Raw genomic sequence first — 15,050 nt, 5'->3', positions numbered from 1 at the left:
GCTACTTGATCTGGTGATTAAATTTTAACCAAGCTGTTGCTGCATCAAGTTAACAGCAAGAACAAAAGTCTGGTGTAGCTATTTACAACTCTAGCTTGAATTCTACACAGAGATTCGCCCTGGATAAAAAGAGGAAGCGGAGGACCCGGAAGATATCGCCATCTGGTAAAACCATAAACCAAAAAGGTTGGAAGGTGACTAATGCATCAATTACATAAAGGATAGACTGGCAAGTTATTATTTGGGCAGTGATTAAGAAACAATATAGTGCTATTTTAATTGCTTGCATCTGGATAAAGCCAGCCAACTGTGTCAGAGCTGCAAGCCTCCAGTCATTTTGCTGTTTGAATGTTTCTGAAAATACAAATCCTATGGATTCACCCATTCTTCAGTCATATGGCTGAAAATACAAAATGTAATCTAAACTGTATCCCCATCCCCTCTAATATAAAAAATAGTTTGATAAAGTATTAGTTGCTGGTTTGGACAACTGCGCCCCTCACCCACTTCCAGCATAGAAAGGATGACAAAGTTCCTCTGAAAAATATATGCATCACAAAAATGAATATTTATTGACTTAGAAAAGTAATTTTAAAAAAATAACAATTCAACTCTTTAAAACTACTACGATTGAATATATTGTGTAAACAGTTACATGAAATTTCCCGGTTCTAATGTTTTCCTTGGTGAACAAAAGCACCCCCAGCAAAAGATGCTTCAAACTTAATTTTATAATATTCAGCACAACCATTTTGTTCATTTAAACATTACACCTTTTCATATTTGCATAATATCATTAAAATTAAAAACTTCTGCATCTTAATGAAACTGTTAAGATACTTTATCAGCACATGGGGAAAAACTAGTAAAAAATTGACTGATAGAACGTCTCCATTGCTTTCAGCTTCTGAATTCTTGAATTTTCCCTGTTGGATAAAAAAGGTACATACTGTACAGTATTTTCAGAAAAAAGTTACAATGTTACAGTTTTTACAGATACTAACACATACGTAGAACAATTCCAACATTCTTGGAACAAAAATTGGAATAAAATATTTAAAAAGAAAGTTATACACGATTATGTTGACAAATTTCTACTTACAAGCATTATTCAGGGCTCTATTTTGTGGCTGAAGGAATTGCCATTGGCACTTGTACTTTGAAGCAAGCTACAGATTTTAGCAAGTCTGGTAACGGGTCATTCAAAAGGTCAAAATGGTCAGCAGTTTAGAATATCTTTTGGAAACATTTTTAATTAAAATAACAGGAGATCCAATCCAGAAAAAAAATGTTGACAAAAATTGCTGTCTTGCTTCTTTGCACCTTACCCCTGTCCAAATAAAGAGCTTGTACCGGGGCAGCAGTGTAGACCCTGCATGATGAAGCTAGGTCGGGAGCCCGGAGCTAAATAGGTCTCCTGGACCAGAATCTCATCTCAGGTCTTGTAGCGCCAACTCCCCAGCTTATGCATCTTTGGAAAGGTGACCCAATGCTAGCTGGAATCCTCCAAGGCGAGTTGTTCTGGGATAGGAAGTTTTCCCAAGTGCGGGTGGCTAGAGAGCATATGACAATGGAAAGTTCAAGGGCCACTGGCCACAGAAGAAGTGTGCGCGTTCGGGGCGTATAGCGATCACTGGCGGGAACTGGGCTGGGTTAATTTGAGGAACCTAATCCCAAAAGTTACCGATGAAAAACTCAATGGGACCAGCCAAGTCAATCTTAATGGCAAGATAGACAGACTCAGCAAGTAATCACTTCACTTAAAATGAAACATTGCTAGTTGAAAAGCTAAATAGATGAGCGGAAAACAAAATACCGCAGATGTTGGAAATCTGAAACAAAAATCAAAAAATCCTGGAAAAACATAGCAGGTCTGGCAGCATCTGTGGAGAGAGAAAGAGTTAACGTCAAGTCCATATGACTCTGCTTCAGAGTTCCACAGATGCTGCCAGACCTATGTTTTTCCAGGATTTTTTGTTTCTAAACAGATGACTTAGATGAATTAGTAACTCTTTAGAGTACAAACACGTTTTCCATCTGTTCCTATTCAGATGAAATTACATTGTTTCATAATTTGCCATGGTGAGATTTGAACTCTTGATAATCTTTTAAATGAAAACCAAATCAACAAAATTGGGATAAATCAGGCACAGCCCCTAATTCAGGTCAGCTGTAAAACCAAGAACAAAGTTTAAAGGAAACTTACAAACTTTAAATCAAAATGTGATTAAAGGGGTCAACAAAACACCCCAGTCCCCGCGGTGCCCACTGAGCACGGAAGGCCTCGAGAGTGCCAGCAGACACCGTGTGCTCCTCCTCCAGGGACATCCGGCAGCGAACGTAGCCACGGAAGGGGGATAAAGATGTTACTCTTTTGAGTACAAACCCGCTTCCATCTGTTTCAGATGAAGTTACATTGTTTCATAGTTTGCCATTGTGAGATTTGAACTCTTGATTTCTTTCATGTAACTCTTTTGAGTACAAACCTGTTTCCATCTGTTTCAGATGAAGTTACATTGTTTCATAGTTTGCCATTGTGAGATTTGAACTCTTGATACTCTTTTGAGTAAACCTGTTTCCATCTGTTTCAGATGAAGTTACATTGTTTCATAGTTTGCCATTGTGAGATTTGAACTCTTGATCTGGGGGTTACAAACCCAGTACCATAACCACTTGGCCATTTAGGCCAACACTGACCTTGAACTCTTGATCTTGGGGTTACAAACCCAGTACCATAACCACTTGGCTATTTAGGCCAAGCCCCAAATTCATCAGGGGCTGTTGCACAATAACATTGGACAAGCCAGAGAAACCCCAGAAAACTGGCTTTAATATGTATTATATGTAACTCTTTCGAGTACAAACACGTTTCCATCTGTTCCTATTCAGATGAAGTTACATTATTTCATAGTTTGCCATTGTGAGATTTGAACTCTTGCTCTTGGGGTTACAAACCCAGTACCATAACCACTTGGCCATTTAGGCCAAGGTCTTTTTACCAGCCTCCTAACTCCTGCAGGTCTGGCAGCATCTGTAACTCTTTTGAGTACAAACCCGTTTCCATCTGTTTCAGATGAAGTTACATTGTTTCATAGTTTGCCATTGTGAGATTTGAACTCTTGATCTCAGGGTTACAAACCCAGTACCATAACCACTTGGCCATTTAGGCCAATGTGAGATTTGAACTCTTGATACTCTTTCGAGTTCAAACCTGTTTCCATCTGTTTCAGATGAAGTTACATGTTTCATAGTTTGCCATTGTGAGATTTGAACTCTTGATCTTGGGGTTACAAACCCAGTACCATAACCACTTGGCTATTTAGGCCAACACTGACCCAATAACAATCCATTGTAATTGGGGGACTCAATGACATCAATGAAAGAAATCAAGCAAATGGGGAAGCACCTGCAAAGTCTCCTCTACTTATGCAAATCAACCAGTGAAGGTAATGCTGGAAATCAATTGCAGACCTGCATATTGATGGTTTCAACATAGTTCCTCAATATAAGGAACACACTGCAGTACCCAAGGATACCACTACACAACAGGTTTCAAAGACACAGTCCAGGCCTGTTTAATGAAGCCCAGCTTGTCCACCACAAATGCTGGGCAGCTCTGTGCATAGTCAAATCAAAATAGGAAAATAAAACAGATCCATAAAGCTTGGGTTGTCATAACATAGAGGTAGGTCTCAAAGACTAGAACATCCCAAAAGCTGAGCAGTTCTGACTGCATGTGAGAAATCCTTTTGCCACATTAAGCCTAGGTAAAATAATAGAAAATGACAGTGAATGGACTGAAGTTAAATGAGACCACATTTCCCTAGAGAGGCAAGAATCATTAAATACAACACTAGCAAAATGGGCCATCTAGCCCATCAAGTTTAAACCAGTGTTTTTCTTCATGAATCTGCTAATCTAATTCCAATTTCCTACTCATGTCCAATTTTATTATTCCCAAAAGGATTTATGGATTGTGCTTGCAGTCTGCAACATTCCAGAACTTGAACACCCTCTATACAAAGAAAGAGTACAAGTAAATAGAATGAAACCATTATTATCCTTTGCAGTTCAAAGAAGGTTTACCTGGCTAATGCCTGGAATGGACAGGTTGTCTTTTGGAGGAAAGGTTGGACAGGCTAAGCTTGTATCCACTGGAGTTTAGAAGAGCAAGAGGTGATTTGATTGAAACATAAGATCCTGAGGGACTTTGACAAGGTGGATGTGGGGAGGATGTTTCCCCTTGTGGGGTCATTGTTTAAAAGGGGTTGTGCATTTAAAACAGATGAGGCAGACTTTTTTTTCCTCAGAGGGTCGTGAGTTTTTGGAATTGTCTTCCTAAAAAGACAGTGGAAGGAGAGAGTCTTTGAATATTTTAAAGGCAGATGTGAATAGAGTCTTAATAAGCAAGAGGGTATTAGGTTATCGGGGATAGGTGGGATGCAGATTTGAGGTTATCAGATCATTCATGATTGCATTCTGGTCTTTGAGACCCACCTCCATGTTGTGACAATCCAAGCTTTATGGATCTGTTTTATTTTCCTACTTTGATTTGACCATGTACAGAGCTGCCCAGCATTTGTGGTAGACAAGCTGGGCTTCATTAAACAGGCCTGGACTGTCTTTTTGAAACCTGTTGTGTAGTGGTATCCTTGGGTACTGCAGTGTGTTAATGCAGCTTCCTTATATTAATTGAGGAGCTATGCTGAAACAATCAATATGCAGGTCTGCAATTGATTTCCAGCATTACCTGCACTGGTTGCTTTGCGTAAGTGGAGACGACTTTGCAGGTGCTTCCCCATTTGCTTGATTTCTTTCATTGATGTATTTGAGTCCACCAATTACAATGGATTGTTATTGGGTCAGTGTTGGCCTAAATAGCCAAGTGGTTATGATACTGGGTTTGTAACCCTGAGATCAAGAGTTCAAATCTCACAGTGGCAAACTTTGAAACAATCAAGAGTTCAAATCTCACAATGGCAAACTATGAAACAATGTAACTTCATCTGAAACAGATGGAAACAGGTTTACTCAAAAGAGTATCAAGAGTTCAATTCTCACAATGGCAAACTATGAAACAATGTAACTTCATCTGAAACAGATGGAAATGGGCTTATACTCGAAAGAGTTACATCTTCTTTGCTTGGCCTAAATAGCCAAGTGGTTATGGTACTGGGTTTGGAACCCCAAGATCAAGAGTTCAAATCTCACATTGGCTAACCATGAAACAATGTAACTTCATCTGAAACAGATGGAAACGGGTTTGTACTCGAAAGAGTTACATTGGAACAGTGACTATACTTCAAACTGCTTAGCTTGGCCTAAATAGCCAAGTGGTTATGGTACTGGGTTTGTAACCCCAAAATCAAGAGTTCAAATCTCACAATGGGAAACAATGTAACTTCATCTGAATAGGAACAGATGGAAACATGTTTTAGCTTGGCCTAAATAGCCAAGTGGTTATGGTACTGGGTTTGTAACCCCAAGATCAAGAGTTCAAATCTCACAATGGCAAACTATGAAACAATGTAACTTCATCTGAAACAGATGGAAACGTGTTTGTACTCGAAAGAGTTAAAATCATTTAAAGGCTTGGCCTAAATAGCCAAGTGGTTATGGTACTGGGTTTGTAACCCCAAGATCAAGAGTTCAAATCTCACAATGGCAAACTATGAAACAATGTAACTTCATCTGAAACAGATGGAAACAGGTTTACTCAAAAAGAGTATCAAGAGTTCAAATCTCACAATGGCAAACTATGAAACAATGTAACTTCATCTGAAACAGATGGAAACAGGTTTGTACTCGAAAGAGTATCAAGAGTTCAAATCTCACAATGGCGAACAATGTAACTTCATCTGAAACAGATGGAAACGTGTTTGTACTCGAAAGAGTTAAAATCATTTAAAGGCTTGGCCTAAATAGCCAAGTGGTTATGGTACTGGGTTTGTAACCCCAAGATCAAGAGTTCAAATCTCACAATGGCAAACTATGAAACAATGTAACTTCATCTGAAACAGATGGAAACAGGTTTACTCAAAAAGAGTATCAAGAGTTCAAATCTCACAATGGCAAACTATGAAACAATGTAACTTCATCTGAAACAGATGGAAACAGGTTTGTACTCGAAAGAGTATCAAGAGTTCAAATCTCACAATGGCGAACAATGTAACTTCATCTGAAACAGATGGAAATGTGTTTAGCTTGGCCTAAATAGCCAAGTGGTTATGGTACTGGGTTTGTAACCCTAAGATCAAGAGTTCAAATCTCACAATGGCAAACTATGAAACAATGTAACTTCATCTGAAACAGATGGAAACAGGTTTACTCAAAAGAGTATCAAGAGTTCAAATCTCACAATGGCAAACTATGAAACAATATAACTTCATCTGAAACAGATGGAAACAGGTTTACTCAAAAAGAGTATCAAGAGTTCAAATCTCACAATGGCAAAACTATGAAATGGAAGAGACATTGAACAAATATTAGCCTACGGCCATACTAGTCTGAAAACGCCTGATCTTGTCTAATCTCAGAAGCTAAGCAGACTCAGTCCTGGTTAGTACTTGGATGGGAGACTGCCTGGGAATACCAGGTGCACTAGACTTTGCTTGGCCTAAATAGCCAAGTGGTTATGGTACTGGGTTTGTAACCCCAAGATCAAGAGTTCAAATCTCACAATGGCAAACTATGGAACAATGTGACTTCATCTGAAACAGATGGAAACAGGTTTGTACTCGAAAGAGTATCAAGAGTTCAAATCTCATAATGGCAAACTATGAAACAATGTAACTTCATCTGAAACAGATGGAAACGTGTTTGTACTCAAAAGAGTTACATTTTCAGCGGGCGATCGACGGGGGAGTCCCGCCCGATTGTTTGTCCCTCTTCCGCGGCTACGTTCGCTGCCGGATGTCCCTGGAGAAGGAGCACGCGGTGTCTGCTGGCACTCTCGAGGCCTTCCGTGCTCGGTGGGCACCGCGGGGACTGGGGTGTTTTGTTGACCCCTTTAATCACATTTTGATTTAAAGTTTGTAAGTTTCCTTTAAAACTTTGTTCTTGGTTTTACAGCTGACCTGAATTAGGGGCTGTGCCTGATTTTTCCCAATTTTGTTGATTTGGTTTTCATTTAAAAGATTATCAAGAGTTCAAATCTCACAATGGCAAACTATGAAACAATGTAACTTCATCTGAAACAGATGGAAACAGGTTTACTCAAAAAGAGTATCAAGAGTTCATATCTCACAATGGCAAGCCATGTAACTTCATCTGAAAAAACAGATGGAAACATGTTTGTACTCAAGAGTTACTCCTTTGCTTGGCCTAAATAGCCAAGTGGTTATGGTACTGGGTTTGTAACCCCAAGATCAAGAGTTCAAATCTCACAATGGCAAACTATGAAACAATGTAACTTCATCTGGAAAAAAAAACAGATGGAAACGTGTTTGTACTCGAAAGAGTTACTAACTCATCTGTTTAGAAACAAAAAATCCTGGAAAAATTCAGCAGGTCTGGCAGCATCTGTGGAACTCTGAAAAGTCACATGGGACTCAAGTTAACCCTTTCTCTCTCCACAGATGCTGCCAGACCTGCTGAGTTTTTCCAGCATTTTTTTTTGTTTCAGGTTTCCATTAAATGGCAGAGCAGGCTCGAGGGGCCAAATGGCCTACTCCTGCTCCTTGTTTGTATGTTTGTAAGTAATATCTAGAAGGCTTAGTCACAGGCATTAATGATTGACTGATGAATCACTTCCACTTAGCCAAGAAGCCATCCTTATTAGTCCCTACACTCCCACCATGACTAATGACAGTTACGAGAAGAAATTCTGTAGCCAGTTTTTTTTTAAAAAAAGGTTGACCTGGGACAGTTAGGTCAACTAATACCAAGTTAGAGTCAGACTAGCAAACGCTGGCACAATCAAGCATTACTGTAGCACCGGAAAGATGTTCGGTAAATGATTACCCTATTCAGTGTAGTCTGACATGTGTTTCTCATCTTCCAAATAAATTCTGAATTAGGTGGATGCCCCCAAATTCTAAACAAGTCAATCTAATGGACTCAAATTTGGTTCAGTACCAAGGCGTTAACATTAACCAACATCACACAGGGAAGAATGTTGCAGTGGATTAACTCGTCCCAAAATAGTTACCATGAGCCAAAGAAAAACTATAAAATTGAGTTTTAAACACATGGATCCAGGGAACATACCCAGAAAATAAAATTAGGCAAGCAGCCTTGAAGTTGAAGTCATTAGAAAACATCAATTCTTGAAAGGACACCAGACTTGGGTTTATTCTTTCTACATGCAAAACTGCAGGTTTTAGTATTTGGAAGCTTCAAGACCACTTTGATGATAAGGGTATAAATAGTTGTTCTCCTAGAAGGAAATTACTTAAAATCTGTCCATTGGAGTGTTTTATAAGTGTCCTGGTCAACATTCTTTTCCCAACCACCAAATCAAATTCCTCTCATTGAATGGTGTTTTTTTTTTAAAAAATTCATTCCCGAGATGAGTGCGCTGCCAACAAGGCCAGCATTTTTAGGTGGTAATCAGCTGCAAGTTTCCTTGCTCTCGTTTGACCTGATGCTATAATGGGATCCAGAATAAATGTTGAGTGTTCTATGGGCCACTCCCTCCCAACTATATACCACCGCGCCAACACCTCTGATGGGTTGACCTGCCAGTGGAACCAGATGATGATGGAGAAGTCTGGGATATTAGCTGTTAGGTATGTGGGCCAGCTCTCCCAATTTTGACTTAAGTCACCTAGTGTTAATAAAAAGGACTTTACAGGGCTGACTGGACAGGGTGGTCTGTCTGGTTTCATTTTTTGACTTTTTGTAGCAGTTCAATACAACTGAGTGGGTTGCCAAGCCATTTCAGAGGGCAGAGGGTCAACCACATTGTTGTGGAAAAGGAGTCCTAAGTAGGCCAGGCTGGGCAAAGGCGACAGATTTTGCCCACTTAAGAAAATTTACAAACCAGATGGCCTTTTATGACAAATCAGTAGTTTCATGGTCACCATTACTGAGACAGGTTTCTTTCATTCCAGTTTTGATTATATTTAAATTTTACCAGCTGTTGTGGTGAGATTTGAACTTGCATCTCCAGAGGATCGACCCAGGCCTCTGGATTACTAGTCCACATTACCACTACACTACCTTACCCTGGGTGCACAAAATTGCTGATAAAAACACAAAATGCTAGAAATACTCAGCATGTCTGTCGGCATCTGTGGAGAGAGAAACAGAGTTAAAGTTTCAGGTGAAGAACCTTTTTTGATCTAAAACGTTAAAAGTTTCTCTCTCCACAAATGCTGCCAGACCTGCTGAATATTTCCAGCATTTTGTTTTTGTTTCAGATTTCCAGCATCTGCAGTATCTTGCTTTTGCACAAAATAGTTGTGTTTGTCCACATAACCAACGTGCTTCAATTCATTGTTTGACACTTGAGATATACCACAAGGGGCTATTTAAATACAAGTCTTTCATTCTTGATTCTTAAAATGTAATAATATTTTACGATTTTACTTCATTTGCTTTTCCGTACTCCAAAGATGTACACAATATGTTCTACTATCTGTTAGCATATCATAATCAGTGTCAGCCCCAAGTTCAAACTGCTGCATGTTTTTTTTTCTGCGTTCTAAGAAATCTTGAACCTGTTGACAAATTGGCACGCAACACATTGGGTCACAAGTTACACCAACTGTAAAGCACAAGTAAATCCATTCATGGTGCAATGTGTCTAGTTTTTGTCTCTGCACTTTAAGATACATCTGAAAGGATGAAAAGTGCTCATGCAAGAACAAAGATGGCCAGAGCTTACATTAATTGGATATATGGTTATAAATGTGGTCCAGACAAATTCCACTGATTGCCATAAATAGAAAGGCCAGGTGTGCTGGTAGATTATGTTACAAATATACTTGCACTTCAGCTCCCTCTCTCCATCAGATGCATGCAAGCTGACTGTTGGTATAATCACCCTGGAGAGGGAGACATCCCAGCTGAGTACAGTCATGCCTGAATGTATAAAAACAAATACTTCTTCTTAAGTAGCACAACTAATACAGCAGTTACAACACATATTCTTTGCAAAATAGTACTGAAATTATACATAATGGAATGAGAGCACGCTGTTCCAAGATAGACCTGCCACTGTGGGCTAGCACTTTCAACTCATCCCAATGCACAAAACAGACTTGACTTGAATGCCCTGGTATTTTCCCAGTTCAAATGCTAGACAGGCTCAGCATGGAAAATTCAGTGCAAGCAGCCAACTGAACTATGAAAGGGTAGGTTAAAGGATACTTTGGGTATAGATGTTCACAGGCCTCAGCAGCAACATGAAATTTAAATAAGTGTATATATTTTCTTCTGTCTAGTGCCTGTTGCCTCCCACTGCATGGCCTGCAAAAGCCAAGTCCTTCCCAGTTTGGGATGACAGCCTAGCGGAGGCTGGGAACTCACCACTGGCATGCAAATTAAAATATGAGACACCAGAAAGTAATCTAGGGTTGGTGGCATTTCACTGATAGCAGGGCATCCTGTTCGAATGGCCCCCATTGGAAGTCCTATGTCAATATGTCACCCTTTTCTAGAGTTCCACAAACATACAAATTAGGAGGAGTAGGCCACTTGGCCCCTTGAGCCTGCTCCACCATTCTATATGATCATGGCTGATTGAATTGTAACCTCAAGTTCACATTCCCACCTAACCCCGATAACCTTTCACAATGAAGCAGCAGCAACATTTTGTAATTATACAGCTCTTTTAACATAGTAAAGTGTCCCAAGGAGCTTCAGTGGAGTACAACCAAACCAAATCTGACAGCCACAAAAAGTTATTAGGGCAGATGAACAAAATCTTAGTCAAAGAGGTAGTCATTAAAGGAGCATCCTAAAGGAAGAGAGAGATAGAGGCACAGGAGAGGTTTAGGGTAGGAATTTGAGACTTGTTGTCTAGGCAGCTGAAGGGACAACTCCAGAAGTGGCAGGATTATAATTGGGGATGCTGAAGAAGCCAGAATTAGGGGCAGCCCAGATATGAGGGTTGTAAGGCTGGAGATTACAGAGATAGGGAGGAAGCAAAGTCACAGAGGGATTTGAAAACAAAGGATGAGACGTTTTAAAAAAAAAAAAAGAGGCATTGGTTAACCAGAAGTCAATAGTAATAAGCAAATGGAATTTGGTGCAACTTAGGGCATGGGTGTTGTATTCTGGGGAGCCAGTTGAAGGATAGTTTTGGAGCCAATCTTTACTCCGTTTTACATTTACAGAGGATGTGTAACTTCTAATATCCAATTAACTCAAATCACAACACAATTTCAATGTGTTTTTTTCATATGTGCTGAAGTGAAACCCCAGTTCATTGTTTAATTGACAGGAGGTGGGCATTAACATACAACAAACAATGAGGCAGTAAAGTTTTGATAACATAAAATGCTGAAAGTACTCTGTGGAGAGAAGAATAGAATTAATGTCTCAAATCTGTGACCTTTCATCTGTAACCTCTGTCCCATTGTTTTTTTTTTGCTGGGTGTGAGTTTTTTCTCTTTTCTTAATCCATTAATTTAGCATTCAGACAGCTGCTATCCCACCGATTAAACCATATCTATACACATATTCTGTTTCTTCACTTGGCTCATTACCACTCCCTTTGGCTTTTGTACTATGAAACCTTTCATTATTTAATCTGTCCTGCCCTCTATCCTATCACAAACCTTCCCTTTTGTTAATTTCCACTGCCCCCGCCCCTCCCCACCTTCACATGCTCAAAACCTATTTCTAATTTTCCTCCATACTGATGAAAGGTCACAGACCCAAAACGTTAACTATTCTCATCTCCACAGAGCTGCTGAGTATTTCCAGCATTTTCTGTTTTCATTTCAGACATCTGGCATCTGCAGCATTTGGCTTTTGTATTAGAGTTTTGCTAATATTCAAGTTCACATTCTCCCTTGCAAGTACATTATATATTTCTATCTGGTACCTGGAATTAAGGGTACTCTAACTACTTCGCTGTCGGCCATCTTGATTTCTACTTCCTTCACAAATGTTTCAACTGTTTCCTAGGAAACAGGACTACCACACATTACCACAGCAACAGTGCTTCTACACGTCAACATTCAAGCCTATATTAGGTTTAACTCCACTGAATCCCATGTTTAAGAAAAGCACAATGTTATGCAGTTCACTTAGCAGCTGGAGAACAAACCGGCCAGGTCAAGATTAAACCCACACATTGTTGTAGGAACCATTTAAGGAAATTGCTAGTGGTAGAATTTAATGGCACTACAATAGACTCCACACATCATTTGCAACTGTACACAGCATATTACAGAGTATCCCACTACTCCAACATTGCTAAAGATGTGACATTGGCCATAAAGCATGCTGTTCCTGCACACACTGTACTATGCAGGATTGCAATCCAAGTTGTTTGCTGTGATGCTGGGATGTCAGAATTCATGAATAAATCCCCTGGGATTTCAGGGATCACTATTTCTAGATAGGATAAGAAACTGTGCCACCAAAAAAATTGAAAGGGGGGGGGGGGAGGAAGGAAATAGACAAACAGAAATCTTTAAGATGGATTAAAATGTATTTAACACCCAATAAAATTATTTTTTAAGTGTCATTTGGGTTCTTTTCAAATCTGGTCATCAGCTTCAATTGGCATTAATATTTGGCACATAGCTGAATGATTAGTCTCTTGCTGAGTCACTGAACAAAATCCTTCCATTCCACAATACCCAGCAACATCAAGAGACTTGCATTTATTTGACATCTTGTCTTTCAGCATCTCCAAGTGATTATTCACAAAACAAATCACTTGACGTGTAGTCGCTGCTGCCTGCAAAGGCAAATACAGCAGCTGCTTTTGCACAGAGCAAGCTGGCACAAACACCAATCAGATGAATGACCAGTTAATCGCCAATATGAATAAACAGAATACACCAAAATACATACAAATCCTATTCACATTCCACGCCAGAGACTGGAGTACTTAATCTAGGCTGATGCCTAAGCTCAGTACTGCAGGATTGCCACATGGGTCAAGTGTAGCCTTTCCAGTGAAAATTTAAAATCGAGGCCCTGCCTATACTCCCAGGTAGACACTAAAGATCCAACAGCATTATTCAAAGGCAAGCTTTTTGGGAGGGGAGGTTGGGGCAGCGGGGCTGGAGAGGTGGAAAGAGGGGTCGGTCCCTGGTGTTCTGGTCACTATTTATCCCTAAACCAATATCACTAAAACAGATTGCCGGGTCATTATCACACTGTTGTTTGTGGGACCTTGTTGTGCACAATACTGCTATAATATAGGAAATGTGGTAGCCAACGGTAATGCATCATAATTACTTAATTGGCATTCTGAACCATTCCAGTGTCCTGAAAAGGCACTAGATAAAAGCATGTTCATTCTTTATTCCAGGTGGAGGGAAAATTAAATAGGTGCTCAGGAGAATGATGAGCAGGATACTAACTCCCTTCACCCTCACCCACCCCCAACCACCTAAAAGTGCTGAAGGAGGGCTCGTCCCACAACGCAGCACTCCTCAATAGTGCACTAAATGCCAGCCCAACAGGATGCTGGAGTGTGCCTTGAACCCACAATCTTCTGACACACAGACAAGTGCTATTATCAATAGAGCCCAGCTCACCCAGTAATGTGTAACCAGACCTTTTTATGTCTAAGATGACAAAATCACTAATGAGCATAACACAGCCAGTAACTTTTCCAGTCCCACCTTCCATCCTTTAACAGCTTATAAAATAAAAGGTCCAAAAGCCATAGCTCAGTGAATTCCAAATTGTTTTAATTTGTGGCTGCAACAGAAGAACTCGTAGGGAAAGGGTACCCAATGTTATTGAAAAAGGATTCAGGATTGTACAAGCTTATGGCAGCTTTTAAAAACATTTTCTGATTTGTATGCTTCAAAAAGAAAAGGTGGTACAGAAATCTTTGGAATACAAGCACAGAGTTTCCCTCCTGGTGCTAGCACTTCAATTTTCTACGCAACAGTGCACCAGTCCACATACAGATTGTACTGTTGTACCTGCCATTGTGTTTAGTGTGCACTACAGGGGCAATCCTATGCTACCAGCAGGAAGTGCATCTTGGATAATTATTGGCTGGGAGTCTGTAATTTTATATCCATTCATCATGACAAAATGGGAAATCCCAAGATATGGGTCCCTGGTTTCTAAACAAGCATTCCCCCTTGGGAGTGCTACCTCAGGGAATCATCCCTGAGGTTTCAGTATTCCATGAAAAACTAGAGACATGTGGATTGCTGTACCATATTGTTAGCACTTATATTATAGTGATATGATACAGTTCACTCATTGCATGGAAGTACCACTGTATTCTACAAATACCATACAATGGTATAGTAACAGAGAAGTGGATCAAGATTTATGATCACGAGTCAAGTTTAGAGATTAAAATTTCTAAAACAAAGCTAACGATTGTCACACTTTATGATCAAACCTGAATATGATGCTGTGTTAATCTATTCGCACAGGAGCATACCATTCATCTTGTTCTACTTCTCCCAGTCCTAGAATTTTGACCCAGCGACAGCGAAAAAACTGCAATATAGTTCCAAGTAAGGTGGCTTGGAGGGGTGTTTGCAGGTGGTGCTGTTCCCATGCATCTGCTGCAGATGGGAGATGTCACAGGATTGGAAGGTGCTATTGAAGGACCCTTAGGTGAGTTGCTGCAGTGCATCTTGTAGATGATACAGATTGCTGCCACTGTAGATTGGCGGTGATGGGGTTCCAAACAAACAGGCTGCTTTGTCCTGATAGTATCGAGCTTTGAGTGTTTTCGGAGCTGCAGGTCATCCAGGTAAGTGGGGAGTATAGTCCATCCCATTCCTGACTTGTGCCTTGTAAATGGTGGATAGCCTTTGGGAGCCAGGAGGTGAGTTACTCTTGCAGAATTCCCAGCCTCTAACCTGCTCTGGTAGCCATAGTATTTGTGTGGCTGTTCCAGTTCAGTTTCTGGTCGATAGTAACCCCCAGGATGTTGATAGTGGGGG

General features: G+C 40.1%; 1 protein-coding gene and 1 pseudogene across 9 annotated transcripts in view; one reads left to right on the top strand and one right to left on the bottom strand.

Moving 5' to 3' along the window:
- Nucleotides 1-15,050, bottom strand: part of usp22 (ubiquitin specific peptidase 22) — a 115,828-nt gene that overhangs the window by 41,402 nt on the left and 59,376 nt on the right. The gene's annotated exons all lie outside the window — the stretch shown is intronic.
- LOC121288773 lies at nt 6,489-6,607 on the top strand (annotated as a pseudogene).

This window comes from Carcharodon carcharias, chromosome 15 (assembly GCF_017639515.1).
Source record: "Carcharodon carcharias isolate sCarCar2 chromosome 15, sCarCar2.pri, whole genome shotgun sequence".
NCBI classification, from domain to species: Eukaryota; Metazoa; Chordata; class Chondrichthyes; order Lamniformes; family Lamnidae; genus Carcharodon; species Carcharodon carcharias.
The sequence above is the reverse complement of the archived record's forward strand: the minus strand, read 5'-3'. Positions and strand labels throughout refer to the sequence as shown.